The sequence below is a fragment of the Hevea brasiliensis genome, chromosome 10, assembly GCF_030052815.1.
Source record: "Hevea brasiliensis isolate MT/VB/25A 57/8 chromosome 10, ASM3005281v1, whole genome shotgun sequence".
Classification (NCBI taxonomy): Eukaryota; Viridiplantae; Streptophyta; class Magnoliopsida; order Malpighiales; family Euphorbiaceae; genus Hevea; species Hevea brasiliensis.
In genome coordinates this window covers 36156878-36175382 of record NC_079502.1, presented here as the reverse complement: position 1 = coordinate 36175382, position 18505 = coordinate 36156878, and positions in this window count along the sequence as shown.

Genomic DNA, 18505 nt, shown 5'->3' with positions numbered 1-18505 from the left:
CTGTCCATCTAGTTTTCAGCTGTGACAGAATCATCTTCCCTTTTGCTCGCAAAATCCACTGCTCCAAACTTCCTGAGTCTCTCCATATGACATTTTTTATGTGGAGGTGGTGGTGGTGGCATAACCCCTGCCATCTATCTAAAGAACTCAGCCATTTGCTGAAATGTGGATGGTGCACCTGGTACTGGTGGAGCAAGTTCCCTCCTGTCTCCTAGTTTAGTCATAGATGGAGCATGACTTTCCACTTCCTCATCGACCGCTCTATGCGATGTGGAGTCCATATTCTAATCAAAATAACAAATCAAAAGATCTGCATTAGAGTCATCTTAACACTTACAATGCAATGCATAATATGCAAACTATCTAGGTTCAGAAATGCCTAAGCCAGGCTCTGATACCACTAAATGTAATACCCCTCACCCATCTACAGTATAGCCGAGTAAGGCGTGCTACACGGCATGCTGGAACACCTAGTCTGTGATTATTTCATTTCCTATACTCAATTTGATTTTAAGAAGTCTTTTATGTAATATACATATCATGCTGATACTATTTTCATACTTTGATAAAATCAGTGTTTCAAAAATGGTAATAAAAATTTGGTAAGGTTCCATCCGTATTTCGGACAAACTGTCCTTCCAACCCTGTTGAAAATAGTTTAATATAATAATATCAAAATCTCAAATATTTCACAATCTCTATTTCTCAGTAAAGTCAATAGACTTTTAAAGTCATTAAACAGTTCCATAATACAGTCCATAATAATTTAAATATATCTAGAAAATCTTCATGTTATTTAATATGTACAAAATATTACAAACTTTAGAGCTTTCATAACATTAAAAATACAGGGCTGAATTTCAAAAATACAAAAAAAGTACAAAATACAAGATATCCTAAGTCCTACCATGTATGCAATACAGTGCAGATGACTTTGGACTCTTGTGTATATCTGATGTCTCACCCGGTCGTAGGTCTGTTGGGCTCCCCAGCTGTGTCTCCAATACTTAGGCATTACAAAAGCAACGCGCTAAGCAATTTTGCTTAGTGGTGCTAAATATAATGAAATATACACTAAAATAAAGTAAATGAAGTGTTTACGAATTTATAACATCAATATACTTTGCAGTTGCTGGTTCTACTTTTATTTGCTAACATTTCAATATTTGCTAATTTTGGTAGTGCTGTATGTCAGTAGACTGGATTTAGCTATTTGAATTGAATAGTACTTAAATTACTGCCCGTGTAGCCTATATACTGACCAGACTGGATAAACGAATATACTGACACTGGGTACCTAGTACCTCGGGCCATCTCACCATCGGTCAGAAAGTGTCTCCCGGTGTGCAAATAGTGTGGCTAAAAGCTATATAGTCAATCTGGCGATAAGCCAAGAATAAATACACAATATGTATAACCGTAGGCTATTAAAGTCATAGTGCAGCATAAGAAGCCATAAAAACACAGTATGGTATGAAGTCATTTACAGAACAGCTGTCAGAATCCTATTAGCATGCCAACCTATCCAAACTAGTCAACTAGGTAAACTAGGACATATTATAAATTAATTGTTTAATTCATCAATTTTTTAGAGTTTACTAGCTATTATGTAATTCATAAGTCAATGCATATGTTGACTTTTTTAGGTACTATGGATAAGTTGTTTCTAGCATCAACATGTCACATATTGTAATTCAATATGCTGCCAATATAGTGCAATTTACTATTTTTATAAGTTGGCATTCATTGCCAAATTGCTTCAAGCATCATTGTATGTAAATGTCAAATTCTCAATTTTTGGTGTGCTAGATTGGTCTAGCTTAAAGTCCTATTTCTCTTGGTTTTTAGCTTCTGGTCAAAGAAGCAAAATTGTAGCTCTATGTCTTATTGCACGCGGGGCAAAATTTCAAGTCATTATGATTTTATAGACCAAGATATGGTGAATTTACTAAAGCTGGACAGATTGCACCTTTAGTGCAAAATTTGGTCAATTTTAGGTCACTTTTAGTTCTAGCAGTTTTGGTACCCGAACTTGTGCAAGCTATTTGACTTGGTTCTGTTCATTTATGGGCTTTGGTGTCTTCATAAGAATCGTAGCTCTATATCTAAGCTATCCATGGTAAAAATTTCAGGTCAATTGGACCTGTTTTGAGTGAGTTATGGTCATCCTAATGACTACTATTTATATGGTCAAAAATCTGGGTTGCAAGGTTGCTATTCCGGATTTGGTCATTTTTAAGGTCAGTTTCTAGGCAGAATTTTGGCAACATTTCCACATGAAAGTTGGCCTATTTGGTGTCTAGTTTCACCCCCATTGGCCTCATACCAATTGGGCTCACAGTTTGGCACTTATGACCTAATTTAGGTACTGCCATCAATACACAACCTGCACAAAACACATACACTTCTAATTTGATATTCCTTCTCCTCCTCATTACTTCAATATTCAATCAATGACACTTCCACATATATATATTGTACACAATTCCAGAAAATAATTTTGAGCAGAACATTCAAGTGCTCAATGCACACAATTCACCATTATGTTCAACATTCACTTCCACCAAAATTCAACATATCTCCATATCAATATTACACATACACTTCAATATACTCATACTTCAATATCAACTACACATGCTGTCCACAATTTAACACTATCATATCCCATTAATAAACTTCATATTCACACATAAATTCATGACATTATAGGCTACCAAACATGATAGTTTGCTCAAAGGATTAAGGTTCCATTTCACACCATTAATTCAAGCACTACATGCACATACTTAGATTTTAACTTACTACATCTTCCATTTGAGTTAATCAATCTTAATTTCCATCCATTAGAGGTAAGAAAAATTCAAATATAACATATATTCATGGCTGCCAAAATTCGACCATTTCATTTCTTAATGTTTTCTTCATTTCTCTTCACCAAAATACTCACCTCAACCTAAACACAAGGTTTACTAAAGCAAGGGAGAGGTTTTGGACACTTACCACTTTTGAAGCTTATCAAAACTTCACCAAATCTTGTTTTTCTTGTTGCCAATATCTTCCCTAAGGTAATTAGGTAAGATTTAATGAAGGAACCAAGTGGAAATTGTGGCTTGATCATACACCCATGAAGGTTGCATGTGGGGCGGCCATGGTGGTTTCCATGGTGAATTTCATTTTAGCAAGGTGAAGTGGTATGAAGAAGATGATGATTCAGCTGTCCCAAGGCTTAGATAAGTGTCCCATGGCTAGAGTTAGTGGAGCACTAGGTAATAGTTTAATGGTTAAATAATTAAAGTTTCCTTATTTGCTCATTTAGCTCCATTCTTTTACTATTTACACATTGTATCCTATTTTAATTTTTCATGTCATTTCTAAAGTGTAATATCATTTATTCTTAATGGAAATTGAGGTGAAAAGGTAGCTCTTAGTGTCAAATGACCAAAATGCCCCACTTCGAGATATATTCCTGATTTTTCGGTAACACCGATTTTTGTCTGTTTCTCGATTTTTCGTTTTTCTTTGTACTAATTTATTAATTTTTCTTTGATATTTCTAGTGTCAATTACATTTCAATAAACCTTTATATATGTCTCAAAATTTAATTCTGAGGTTTCCTCACTGTCCTGGGGTCGACAACGGCCTTCCCAGTGCAGTCACCCATCGCTGCGGTGTAACACCCTCATTGTAGCAATTACGTACATTCTACTGTTCCGATGACCGGTGTCGGTCCGGACAGCTAGAACGTTCGGAAAAATATTTAAACTAAAGTCAGGAACCATAATTAACTCAAATACTAATAAGAAAAATTTAGGAAATATTTTTGAAATAAAATACAACCAAGTTAAACGAGCCGGTGCCCAAGCGATGGATAACCAGAGGGAAGTTGCGGTTCTCGCAACGAGGAGCCCTAGACCCAGGGAAAAATTCATAAAATAATTTTTGGGACTCCAGAGAAGGGTCATTGAGGTTCCTATGGCATTAGAATGCCAAGAAAATATTTAGAAAATTTTTTCAATCGGTACAGACAATTTTGACCCGTTAAGCCGAACGGAGGGCATTTTGGTCATTTCGCCTTCAGAGGTGATTTTTGGCCGACTTGTCCAGTTAAGTAAATAATTATTATAATCTAAAATATGAATAAATATTGCTAAAAATTGAATTGAAAATGAGTAGAAAAGAAAAGAAAAGAAAAATGAAAGAAATTGAGAATAATGACATCACATGATGTCATTGCAATGCCCTCCACCAATCAAATTTCAACAAGCACTTTAAAAGGAGATAATTGAGACAAAAATTGAAAACAAAATCTGCATCTTCTCTCCCAAAACCAGCCAGCAGCCACCTCTCCCATTTCCACCATTGTTATCCTTCATTACACCTTGCTAACTTTGAATTTTTCACCATAAAATCCCTACCTTCCTTCATAAAAATTTAATATTACATCTTGAGTAAGTGATTGGCTGCCAAGAAAGTGAAGGAAAATTAAAGTTTGGCTAAGAGAAAATTCTGCCCTCCTAAGGTTAGTGCTAAATTCTTACTTCTTCCTCTTATAATGATGAAAATAAAGTGAATTACACTAGAATTACATGATAAATGATGAAAATAAAGTGAGTTACACTAGAATTACATGATAAATGATGAAATTGATGGATATATGTTAGACTAAGAATCCATCCAGCTTGTGTAGGAGTAGGATTTGAAGTGTTTTATTGCAAATAAAATGGATAACTTGCTTGATTATGATGAGAAGTGTGATTAGTATGTTTAATTGGTGTGTGTTGTGTGAACCTTGAATTTGAGCTAGGGTTTTGGGAGAGAAACTTGGACTTTGCTTGTGAAATGGTGAGTGAACATTTTAATGGTCAATTAATGACCATTTGAGGGAAGTTGACCATAAATTGAAGTGCATTAGATTGTTACACACTGAATTGATAGGCTGCCTAGTGACAGCAGCAGGGTGGCTGTGATTCCAGCCCACTTGGACAGCCATAACTTTGGCTGTGTAGGTTCAATTGGTGTTTGGCCAATTGGACATGAAACTAGGCTTATAATGGCACATTTTTTCTGAAGAAACCATGCCCAAAAGACCAAAGCAAGTGGACCAAAAGTTGGAACCAATCCGGATACCCTGCAACAGCACCTGCAGAAATGACCAAATGAACAGTAACTGTTCATTTGGCCATAACTCACTGTAGATATGGTCAATTGACCTAAACTTTTTACAGCAATAAGTTAAGACATAGATAAACAACTTTCATGAAGAAACCTACCCCAAATTATGACCAGAACCTAACCAAATGGCAGTCACAGTCACTGTTCATTGTACTGTAGATTTGGTAATTCTGCAGTTTTTCCAATCCGGCCAGCTGTGGTTTTTGGACCATATCTGGAGCTACAAAACTCCAAATGGAGTGATTCAAAAAAAGAAATTCAACTAGACAAAATAAGGAACAACTTTCATGTTTGCCAATTCCTCAAATCCCCACTGCAACAGTGCTTAATGAAACAATAAATTTAGGCTTCAAAAAATGAAAATTCTGCTTCCCTTGGTTTAAGTTTAGAAATGGTATTAATGCTTAATGCCAACAAGTTTTCAATACAAAATGTGGTATGTTGGGTGTGTTAAAACCAATATACCTATTTTCTATCCAAAAGTCAACATTTTTGTTGACCAATAAGGTGAATAGTGACACCAAAACTTGAAAATTCAAAATTTGAAATTAGAAATGCATCTAGGGGACTTCAAATTGCAATTGGCAATTAATACTAGCAAATGTAAAACTAAAAATGTGGGATCTTGGTGTAATTAGAATTAATATATCCATTAAGTATAAAAAGGTCAACATTTTGGGTTGACTAGTAAGGTGAATAGTTACCAAAATGATTAGTAAATTAAGATGAAGACCTAGAACCAATTCTAAGCTTAATTGCTTAGAATTGTATGACAAATGTGGACTATGCATCCTAGTCAAAATTGTTAAAAAGAAATTAAGGCCATAAATTTGAAATCCATGAAATATTTATGGATTACTTGAAACATGAAAAATAAGTCACCAAATTGATGTGAATAATTAGTTAGGGCTTATATGCCCATCACAAATGGAATTCATAAAATATTAATAACTCAACTTGAAATATAAAATTTGTAATTACATAAGTAGATTCTTGAATGTATAAATGAGAAAAGGGAAAAGGTTTTGAATACAATGTTACATGTGAACCATTGTTTAGAATTGTGATTAATATGAATAACATAATGATTGAATAAATGAGCCATATTAATGTATGAATGAGACATTAGTTCTCATTATTGTAGAGAGGAGAAGTATTTTGAGTACAATGGTATAAAATGATAATTAATGTGAATTGTGATCATATAAATGATCAAATGAATGTATGAATTATAGTTGAAATTTATCATGAAATAATGAAGTCATAAAATACAATATATTAATATTTAATGATATTATGTGCCCATGTGTTGCCTAGACATGTGTGTCAGATTGGATAGTTTGGCATGCCAATAGGGTATTGTTTTAGCAGTACTGCGAAAGGCTTTATGCCTGTATTCATGGCTTTATGCCCGTATTCATGGCTATACGCCCGCATCCATGGCTTTATGCCAACATTCATGGCTTTTATGCCCCACTATGTGTTATCATGGCTTTTTAGCCATACTGATTGCATACGCGGTTGACGTTCTGCGTCCCATAGTATGACGGCTCGAGGCACCGCGGTGTCCAGTGCCAATGACCCGTTATCCAGTTTAGTCAGCCTGTCATAGGTTACTTGGGCAGTGAAATTTATTGAAATAAGTTAAGAATATTAGCAATTAAAAATATTAGATATTAAATAAAAGAAATGAGTAAGATTACCTAAAATAAATTAGAATAGTTATTTATTAAAAAGAATCGAAATGAACTGGACCGATATCAAAATTTACTTATTATGAAATAATCTGAGACAACCTAGAAAGTATTGAGAAAATGTTAAAAATTATAACACACATAAATATTGCAAATGCGACTTACGTGATAAAATAAGCATATATTTATTATTTTTAGATCATTTTTCTTTGTACATTATTACTATACATTGGCGAAACAAACACTTAAAAAAAAAAAAGACTAAATTAGGATAAACCATATTAAATTTTAGAAACCGCATGTGAAGTATAAATAAACCTTAATTATTTGAATTATGTTTTGTTTCTATCTTTATTTATATATTATTTCCTTGTTATATTATTGCACCACTAAGCAGCAATGCTTAGCGCGATGGAATTGTTTCCTCGCGCAGGTACTGAAGTTAAAGCCCAGCGAATACTAAACAGAGATTTTGGAGTTTTGATCTGCACAAGTGGCTGGAGTATTCAAGGTTGTCACCTCCTCAGCAATGCATGTAGATAGGGCCCATATAGATCATATTTTGTATTTAGTATAAAATGCTAGATATTGTATTATAATGTAGATTATGAGCAGGTAATTAATAGAAATATAATGTAATTTAATAAATTAGCTTTTTCATATGTAACTAATTTATATATCATGTAAATTATGAAATTATGTAAATTAAAGAAATTTGAAAATGTTACTTATGTGATTTGAGCATGAATGAGATTGTATGGATTCGAAGACAGATTTGAAATATATAGATAATGCATGGAAATGAATATGAAATTGAGATATATGAATGAGATGTAAATTATGAGATGGTTATGAAAATAATTGATGAGATTTTAATTGTAAAATATTATTGAAACTTTCAAACAGGTAAATAGTAAAATACGTCAACTGGTAATAAAATAGGGGAAACTCCGCTGGTTTCTCCGTCAAAAAATTTATTAATATTAAAATATATCGAGATCAAAATATGAAAGGAATAAAGTAAGATAAGATCGGGTGCTCCGGCACCGAATGTAGCACACTTTGCTCGGCTACACTGTAGTCGGGTGAGGGGTGTTACATACGGTGCCAGCTCGTTTAACTTAGCTTCATTTTCTCTCTTTCACTTTGCTTTGATTTTTCTTGTATTTTCCTTTTATTTATTTTATCATTATATCTCTGTTCACTATCATCGAAGTGTAGTTCCAAACATCCTGACTTACCTAGACTATTATTTGGCCACTGGATCAACAGAATGTACAAAACACGTACAGTGGGGAAGTTACAGATGAGAGATGAAGAAAATGAAAGGAATAGGTGCTTTGGGGTGGTACTAATGAAACAAATAGCAGCTAGGTATTTTTCTTTTCATCCTTTCCCTTATATAGCTAGGTCACCACTTAAAACCCTTGCCACATGTCACCTTCTGATTGGCTCTAGGTTTAATTGACCCAATTACATTGTGCCAAGTGTTAACCCTATATTTAATCTTGACTTTAATCATCTTATATGATTAAAAGATATATTGCAAGCTTATGTGTAGTGCCATGTGTCACCATCTCATGGTGCCACATGTCACCATGTGAAATGGCGAAAATACCCCTGTGTCTTAATTTTGAGTTCCAATCCAAAATAATTATTTCTCTTCTACTAATCAATTTATATCAAATATAAATAAATTAATTAATCTCTATTAATTAATTTCTCATTAATCAATTTCATATTTAAACACTTTAAATATAAATTTAACTTATACTATACATCCAATAACATAGATTTGGTTTCAAGTCATGCTAGGGACTTTGCAATCTAATTACAAACAAAACTTATTTAATTAATCAATTAAACCCTTTAATTAATTAATTAAATCATATTTAATTTGGTGATTACTTGTGTATGTGTGCAACTTACTAGGCTCATCACTAATTGCCAATGAGACATGATATCAACTCTTAATATCATCAGAACTCTTTCTTACCATAAATGATTTCTCTAAATTATTTTATGCACCTCATAGACCATGATTAACACCTAGCATAGCATGCTATAGCCACCTAATTAGTAATAAGGTTTACCTTAAATGAACCTATAATCATATGTTACCATGCACTAGAATCTCTCTGTTACAAAATCCCAACTCAAGTTGGAGTCATGGTTTTTGTCAAATCCCATTTGCTATGAATATTATGTTCTCTTTTAATTCTAGTTCTTGATTAAAAAGATTTTCTCATCAGAAACTCTTTTCTGAATAAATCTATCTATTCTAGCTAGGAACTTGAAACATCAAGAACAATCAAATTAACATAGGATTTTATCCCTATTTACATAGAGGAACATATTCCATCTTGATCAACACCTACCTCCATATATAACTAGTAGGAACCAACACATGCCCATATACCCATACACAGTACAAGTATGAAAGCAGTATCAAACTCAAACCACCTATATACAAGATAACTGTGCTATCTCAGGTCTAAAGATTATATGCACTGATATGATTTATGACAATACATTGACAAGAGTAAACTCCATGTGCTTGTCATAAATGTCACTGGTTCGACCTACTTATCATGTATAAGTGCCTATCATATTTGTTATATGGCATGAGACTCACCATTTCATCTTATTTACATCTCATATAATTAACTTGGGAACAAACATGATTATAATCTTTCTGGATAAGTAATGTCCTTATTGTGAAGTATCCTCAATTGTAAACCTATTTATGATACTTTGTGCTAGAAATACTGTCACTCATATTCTTAACAACTTAAGAATAGAATTTCTAACAAAATATCAAAGGACTTTTCTATTACACATAAATATATTATGTAAACGGAAAAGTGAAAATGCTTTTTATTAATAAAAACATGTACAAAATACATACTAAATGATATGCTCTAAGGCATACTTAAGGAATGGAAGCGCAAAAAACATAAGTTTATACCATTGAATTCAGCAATTTTCACCTAGGGTCACATGCATCATGCAAGATTTATTTTTATCTATTTGATTTCAATGATAAACAACATATTAAAACTCTTTTAATATGTTTTTGGAACTTTATTTGCCATTTAAGATTTTAGAATTAATCAGATTAATTTTAGAACCCTATATTAAATCAAGAACAAACACACTAACCTCTTGATGCACTGCAGTGTATTTGCGCCTTTGAGATTCATCTTCAGGACACCAGATGTTGTCTCTCTAGCTTGTCCACACCAAGAACACCTATGGCAGCCCTTGAACAGCTTTTAAAACTTTTTCTATTATTTAGAAAATCAAGTTCTCTTGGAATAGAAGAGAGATGAAGAGGAAGAGAGAATGTGAGTCTCAAGGGTGGCGGCACACAATGGGAGGCAGCAACTTGTATGTTTTATTTTTTCTATAACAACAATTATATAGCTAGGTCACCACATAATCCCTTGCCACATGTCACCCTTTTATTGGTTCTAGGTTTAATTGACCCAATCACATTGTGCCAAGTGTCAAACCTATATTTAATCTTAATTTTAATCATCTTACATGATTAAAAGACATTTGGCAAGCTTATGTGTAATGCCATGTGTCACCATCTCATGGTGCCACATGTCACCCTGTGAAATGACCAAAATGCCTCTGTGTCTTAATTTTGAGTTCTTAATCCAAAATAATTATTTCTCTTCTTCTAATCAATTTATATCAAATATAAATTAATTAATTAATCTCTATTAATTGATTTCTCATTAATTAAATTCATATTTAAACACTTTAAATATAAATTTAACTTATACTATACATCCAATAATCTAGATTTGGTTTCAAGTCATGCTAGGGACTTTGCAATCTAATTGCAAACCAAACCTATTTAATTAATCAATTAGACTCTTTAATTAATTAATTAAATCATATTTAATTAGGTGATAACTTGTATATGTGTGTGACTTACTAGGCTCATCACTAATTGGCAATGAGATATGATATCAACTCTTAATATCATCAGAACTCTTTCTTACCATAAATAATTTCTCTAAATCATTTTATGCACCTCATAGACCATGGTTAAGACCTAGCATAGCATGCCATGGCCACTCAATTAGTAATAAAGTTTACCTTAAATGAACCTATAATCATATTTTACCATGTACTGGAATCTCTCTGTTACAAAATCCCAACTCAAGCTAGAGTCATGGTTTATGTCAAACTCCATTTGCTATGAATATTACATTCTCTTTTAATTCCAGTTCTTGATTAAAAAGATTTTCTCATCAGAAACTCTTTTCTAATTAAATCTATCTGTCCTGGCCAGGAACTTGAAACATCAAGAACAATTAAATGAGCATAGGATTTTATATCTATTTACTTAGAGGAACAGATTCTATCTTGATCAACACCTACCTCCATATATAACTAGTATGAGCCAACACATGCCCATATACCCATACACAGTACAAGTATGAAAGCAATATCAAACTCAAACTACCTATATACAAGATAACCGTGCTATCTCAGGTCTAATGGTTATATGCACTGATATGATTTATGACAAAATATTGACAAGAGTAAACTCCATGTGCTTGTCATAAGTGTCACTGGTTCGGCCTACTTATCATTTATAAGTGCCTATCATGTTTGTCATATGGCTTGAGACTCACCATTCCATTTTATTTATATCTCATATAAATAACTTGGGAACAAACATAAATACAATCTTTCTGGATAAGTCATGTCCTTATTATAAAGTATCCTCGATCGTGAACCTATTTATGATACTTTGTACTAGAAATACTGTCACTCATATTCTTAACAACTTAAGAATAGAATTTATAACAAAATATCAATGGACCTTTTCTATTACACATAAATATATTATGTAAACGGAAAAGTGGAAATGCCTTTTATTATAAAAACATGTACAAGATATATACTAAATGATATGCTCTAGGGCATACTACTAACAATCTCCCACTAGCACTAGAGCCATTCATTAGAATAACTTAAACCCATCTTCTCAAGATGTCGGTCTAACTGTGCTTGTGACAAAGGCTTAGTGAATGGATTAGCTGGATTTTTAGCTGATGCTATTTTCGGCACGGCTATATTGCCTTGCCCAACTATTTCTCAGATAATGTGATAGCGCCTTTCTTTGTGCTTGTATTTCTGGTGAGACCTGGGTTCCTTAGCCTGTACGACTGCTCCATTGTTGTCATAGTGTAGTGGAACTGCTGACTCAATGGAAGGAACTACTGTAAGTTCTGTCACAAACTTCTTTATCCAAACAGCTTCCTTTGCAGCATCTGATGCAGCAATATACTTAGCCTCAGTAGTGGAATCTGCAGTCGTGCTCTGTTTGGAACTCTTCCAACTGACTGCACCTCCATTACAAATGAACACATACCCAGAGGTAGACTTTCTATCATCGATATCTGATTGGAAATCAGAATCAGTATAACCATCCAATTGCAAATCTCCATCTCCATAGATCAAGAATAAATCCTTAGTTCTTCTCAAGTACTTAAGGATATTCTTGACAGCTATCCAGTGTTCTAAACCTAGATTGGATTGATACCTGCTAGTCAAACTAACAGCATATGCGATATTCAGCCTAGTACATAACATTGCATACATTAAACTTCCAATAGCCGAAGCATATGGAATCCTGGCCATTTTATCTCTTTCTTCAGGTGTCTTTAGAAACATCACTTTAGAAAGATGGATATCATGTTTCACTGGTAACAATCCTCTCTTGGAATCAAGCATGTTAAACCTCTTTAACACCTTTTCCAAATATAGACTTTGGGATAAACCAATTATTCTTTTCGCTCTATCTCTATAGATGTGAATCCCAAGAATATAGGTTGCCTCCCCTAAGTCTTTCATGGAGAATGTATTTGACAACCATACCTTTACAGTTGTCAACATACCTGTGTCATTACCCATCAACAATATGTCATCCACATATAAGACAAGGAAAGTGATAGCACTGTCACTAAACTTCTTATATACACATGGCTCATCCTCATTTTTTATAAAACCAAAGGATTTAATGGCTTCATCAAAACGGATGTTCCAACTCCTCAAAGCTTGCTTCAACCCATAAATGGATCGCTTTAGCTTGCATACATTGGAACCATCTTGGGATTCAAAACCCCTAGATTGTTCCATGAAAATGTTTTCTTCAATGTATCCATTGAGAAAAGCTGTTTTGACATCCATTTGCCAAATCTCATAATCATAGTATACAGCTTTTGCTAACAGAATCCTAATTGATTTAAGCATGGCAACAGGCAAGAAAGTCTCCTCATAGTCGATTCCTTGCCTTTGGCGAAACCCTTTCACTACTAGCCTTGCCTTATAAGTCTCTACCTTTCCATCAGAACCAATTTTCTTCTTGAAAACCCATTTGTTCCCTATAAGTACAATACCTTCAGTTGGGTCAATAAGATCCCAAACTTGATTCTTATACATGGAATCAATTTCAGATTTCATAGCATCAATCCATTTTTAAGAGTCTATATCTGATATAGCTTCTTCATAGGTAAGTGGATCATCTCCATGATCTACTTCTTCATGAGTAGACAACTCTTGTTCTTCTTCATGAAGGAAACCATATCTCACTGGTGGGTGAGATACCCTGCTTGTTTTACGAGGAACAGCTATAGATGTTTCATCAATGGGTGTAGGTTCACTAGATGGATCTATATCCATTTGATCTACTGGTTGGTCAGAATTCTCTAATTCTAACTCTATTTGCCTTCCTTTGCCTCCTTCTTGAACAAACTGTTGTTCAAGAAATATGGCATCTCTACTCACCACAACCTTTTGTGATGTAGGCAAATAAAATAATATCCAAAACTCTCTTTTGGATATCTAACAAATCGACCCTTTTCTGATCTGGTTTTTAATTTATTAGTGTTCAGATTTTTGATATAAGCTAGACAACCCCGAATCTTAACATGCTTAAGACTTGGTTTTCTTCCATGCCATATCTCATAAGGTGTGGAAGAAACTGATTTTAATGGAATCCTATTCAAAATATACAAAGCTGATTTTGATGCAAATTCCCAAAAGGAGATTGGCATATCAGTATAGCTCATCATACTACGTACCATATCTAATAGGGTACGATTTCTCCTTTCAGATACACCATTCAGCTGTGGCGTTCCTGGAGGAGTCAGCTGGGAAACAATGCCATGCTCTCTCAAGTATTCATCAAATTCAGTACTCAAATATTTACCTCCACAATCTGATCGAAGAGCTTTAATACTCTTCCCTGTTTGATTTTCTACTTCAGATTTAAATTCTTTGAACTTTTCAAAGGATTCATGTTTGTATTTCATCAAATACAAATACCCAAACCTTGATTTACCATCAGTAAAGGTAATAAAGTAATGAAAATCGCCTTTAACCATTTCCTTAAATGGATCACATACATCACTATGTATTAGTTCCAAAATATTTTCAGCTCTTAGTCCTTGTCCAATAAAGGGTGATCTAGTCATTTTTCCCTGAAGGCAAGATTCACAAGTTGGAGTAGGCTTAGAGCCCAATGAGGATAAAATCCCCATTTTCTCCAATTTTGCAATCCTATCTGCTGTAACATGACCTAATCTTAAGTGCCAAATATATTTTAAACTTGAGCTGATTTTCATCATGGCATTACATTCTTTTAGATTGCTATACTCTGGACAGTGGAAACACTTTCCTGCTGGTAGTGGAAACACTTTCCTTTACCTTTGTCAACTTTGATCTTTGTTTTTCTGTTTGGCTATCTTCTTGGAAGATCTTCGAACTTGAGGTTTCTTTATCTAATTGCCCTTTTTCTTATTGGACTTTCTAGTAGAAAAATATGCAATCAAAGCTACCTCTTTTCCTTTATTGCCTGGTATATTCTTTTGGGCAATAACCAGCATGTTGAGTAAACTAGCCAAGGTGCATTCCTGTTTAGTCATATAGAAATTTGTCACAAAATTTCCAAAAGACTCAGGAAAGGACTGAAGGATCAAATCCATATGTAGTTGGAAATCCATGTTGAAGTCAAGATGTTCCAACTACTCAATCAGCCGAATCATCTTATGGACATGATCCCCAACATTCTATCCCTCAGACATCCTCATGCGGAACAGCTGTCTAGATATCTCATACCTAGCATTCCTGTTGTGCTCACCATACAACTCTTGTAGGTGAAGGAGGATCTCACTCACACTCTGCATGTTCTCATGCTGCTTCTGTAGCTCATTACTCATAGAAGTAAGCATGTAACACTTAGCTCTCATATCATGCTCCTTCCACTTGTCCAAAGTTTCATGTTCCTCTTGGGTGGCCTCTGGAGGTAAGGGATCAGGAACATTTGAGTCTATAACATATCCTATATGTTCAAGGTTTAGGACAAGTTTCAAATTTTTTAGCCAATCAGAGAGATTAGGTCCTGTCAACCTATTGCGATCAAGTATGCTTGCAAGGATATTGGATGGTGGTGGTTGTTCTGTGATCATTATTATCAGAAAATTAACTGCAGAAAATAACTAGATTAATTAGTAAATATATCATGTAATTAACCAAAATGATTATGGTCTTTTTATCAAATTGGTCCTCCCACTAACTTAGCGAATCCTACACTTCCAAAGTAGAAAACGGAAATCCTAGTTGGATGGATTTCTAGTGGGTGATTGAATTCTTATAATTCTATTGATCATCCTCAGGTACATTCATTATTAGAATTACAATAAACTATAAGTGAGCAACTCCTTACCCATCACATCTCATGTGAGGTTCAATCCTTTACCTAGCCCCTAATGCTCAAAATCTCAGGTACATCCATTATTGACTGATCTTGCATTAGTTAAGTTGATCCCATTGAGCCAGTAATTATGCAAATAATTTTAATGTCCTCAGGTACATCCAGTATTGGCCACCAAACCATTTACATATTTACAGCATCTCATGCTTAATAATTATTCTTAAGAAAATCTCTTAAATTAATTGCATCTTATACAAGTATTTAAAATTTCTTAAAATAATTGCCTCAATAGAGGGCTTATGTTATAATTACTTTAATTATAGCATTTCCAACTGAATCATTTGTTTGGAAGATTTTATGGTCATCCTAATTACTATTAAGGTCTCACTTTGCACATTATCCATTTAGCATGCATATATCATATAATTGCGTACATTCCCATACATGTCAAGCATTCACGGATAAGCAATAAATATGGTATGATCATGGACTTTCTAAGAGATTCAATTCTGAGCCACCAAGAATTGAATCAGGACATTCCTAGGTGCATTTCATTCATTCATTTTACAAGAGTTGCTGAAGGAGTATATAATCAACACTTCATCTTGAATTCCTCCCACTAGTCCCACCAATACTCTTAAGCTCCTTGAACTTCTTGCAATCCAATATTACATAGTAATCCTCGGCATACCAAGGCGAATTTACAAGAATTAAATAAATGAAATTACAACCCAAAAATTATTACAACCTTAATAATATATGCCCAAAATAAATTAAAATAAATTAATTAATTTACAATCCCAAAGAAACATAAAAGAACTAAATCCAATCACATTGGTCTTTTATAGTCCATGATCATCCATCATGCATATCACTATTTAATAATTAAATAAAACATACATACTTAAATTAAATTGAATATCTTATATTCAACTTAAAAATTCAGATTTGAATATGATTCAAATTAATTTAAAAATTCATATTTTAATCTCATTCAAATAAATTTAAAAATTCAGATTTGAATCACATTCAAACAACCTTAAAAATTCAGATTTGAATCATATTCAAACAATTTTTAAAAAAATCATATTTGAATCACATTCAAATAATTTTTAAAAATTTAGATCTGAATATTATTCAAACAACTTTAAAAAATCAAATTTAAATATGATTCAAACAACTTTAAAAATTTATATTTGAATCACATTCAAACAACTTTTAAAATTAAAATTTGAATCACATTCAAACAATTTTTAAAATTCTGATTTGAATCAAAATTTAATTTTGTGATTAAAATTCTAATTAAACAATTTAATTAGATATAGGATGAGCTTTTAGATCATACAACAATTGCAAATTAAAAAGCTAAACCTTTGCACCACCCATGAAGCCAAACCATGCGCACCATTGATGGTGTTCTTCAAACATGCCGCCACACATCCATTGCAACCAGCAATGGATAAATAATCTTATAATCAAAACACACAATTAAATCATATAATCAACAATCTAAATGGCAAATATAGTGGCTCTGATACCAATTAAAGGAACGAAAGCGCGAAAAACACAAGTTTATACCATTGATTTCAAAAATTTTCACCTAGGTCACATGCATCATGCAAGATTCATTTTTATCTATTTGATTTCAATGATAAACAACATATTAAAACTCTTTTAATATGTTTTTGGATCTGTATTTTCCATTTAAGATTTTAGAATTAATCAGATTAATTTTAGAACCCTAGATTAAATCAAGAACAAACACACTAACCTCTTGATGCACTGCAGTGTATTTGCGCCTTTGAGATTCATCTTCAGGATACTAGATATTATCCCTCTAGCTTGTCCACACTAAGAACACCTATGGCAACCCTTGAACAGCTTCTAAAGCTTTTTCTATTATTTAGAAAATCAAGTTCTCTTGGAATAGATGAGAGATGAAGAGAAAGAGAGAATGTGAGTCTTAAGGGTGGCGAGACACAATAGGAGGCAGCAACTTGTATGTTTTATTTTTTCATAACAACACTTATATAGCTAGGTCACCACTTAAACCCTTGCCACATGTCACCTTTGATTGGTTCTAGGTTTAATTGACCCAATCACATTGTGCCAAGTGTCAAACCTATATTTAATCTTAATTTTAATAATCTTTCATGATTAAAAGACATTTGGCAAGCTTATGTGTAATGACATGTGTCACCATCTCATGGTGCCACATGTCACCCAGTGAAATGACCAAAATGCCCCTGTGTCTTAATTTTGAGTTCTTAACCCAAAATGTAATACCCCTATGTTCGGTAGTGCGTTCTACTGCTCCGGTGACCAGTGTCTGTCCAGACAGCTAGAATGCCTAGAACTATATTTAAATGTTAGTGAGGAGACATAGAATAATGAAATACAAGAAAAGAAAAGACAAGAAAAACAAAGAAAAAATAATAACAATGAAATGTAACCAAGTTAAACGAGCTGAGAACCCTAGCGTTGGGTAACCGCAGCGGGAAGTCGCGGCGTGGACCGTTGACTAGCCCTGGATCGCGGGGAAGCCTGAAAAATATTTTTAGGACTTAAATAAATGTCTATTGAAGTATAAATACCATTAGAAATATAAAAAAAAATTAATTAATTAGTACAAAGAAAAGTGAGAAATCGAAAAACGGATAAAACTTAGTGTTACCGAAAAATTGGGAATGTAACCCGAACAGGGGCATTGTGGTCATTTGACACCCCGAGTTGTCTTTTGACCTAAATGTCCATTAAAAATATATGATATTACACTTGGAAAATGTCGTGAAAAATTAAATTAGTGATACCTAATGTAAATAACAAAAATGGGAAGCTTAATGTGGGAAAATGAAACCTTAGATTAAACTAATATTTAACTTTAACTTAGTGCTCC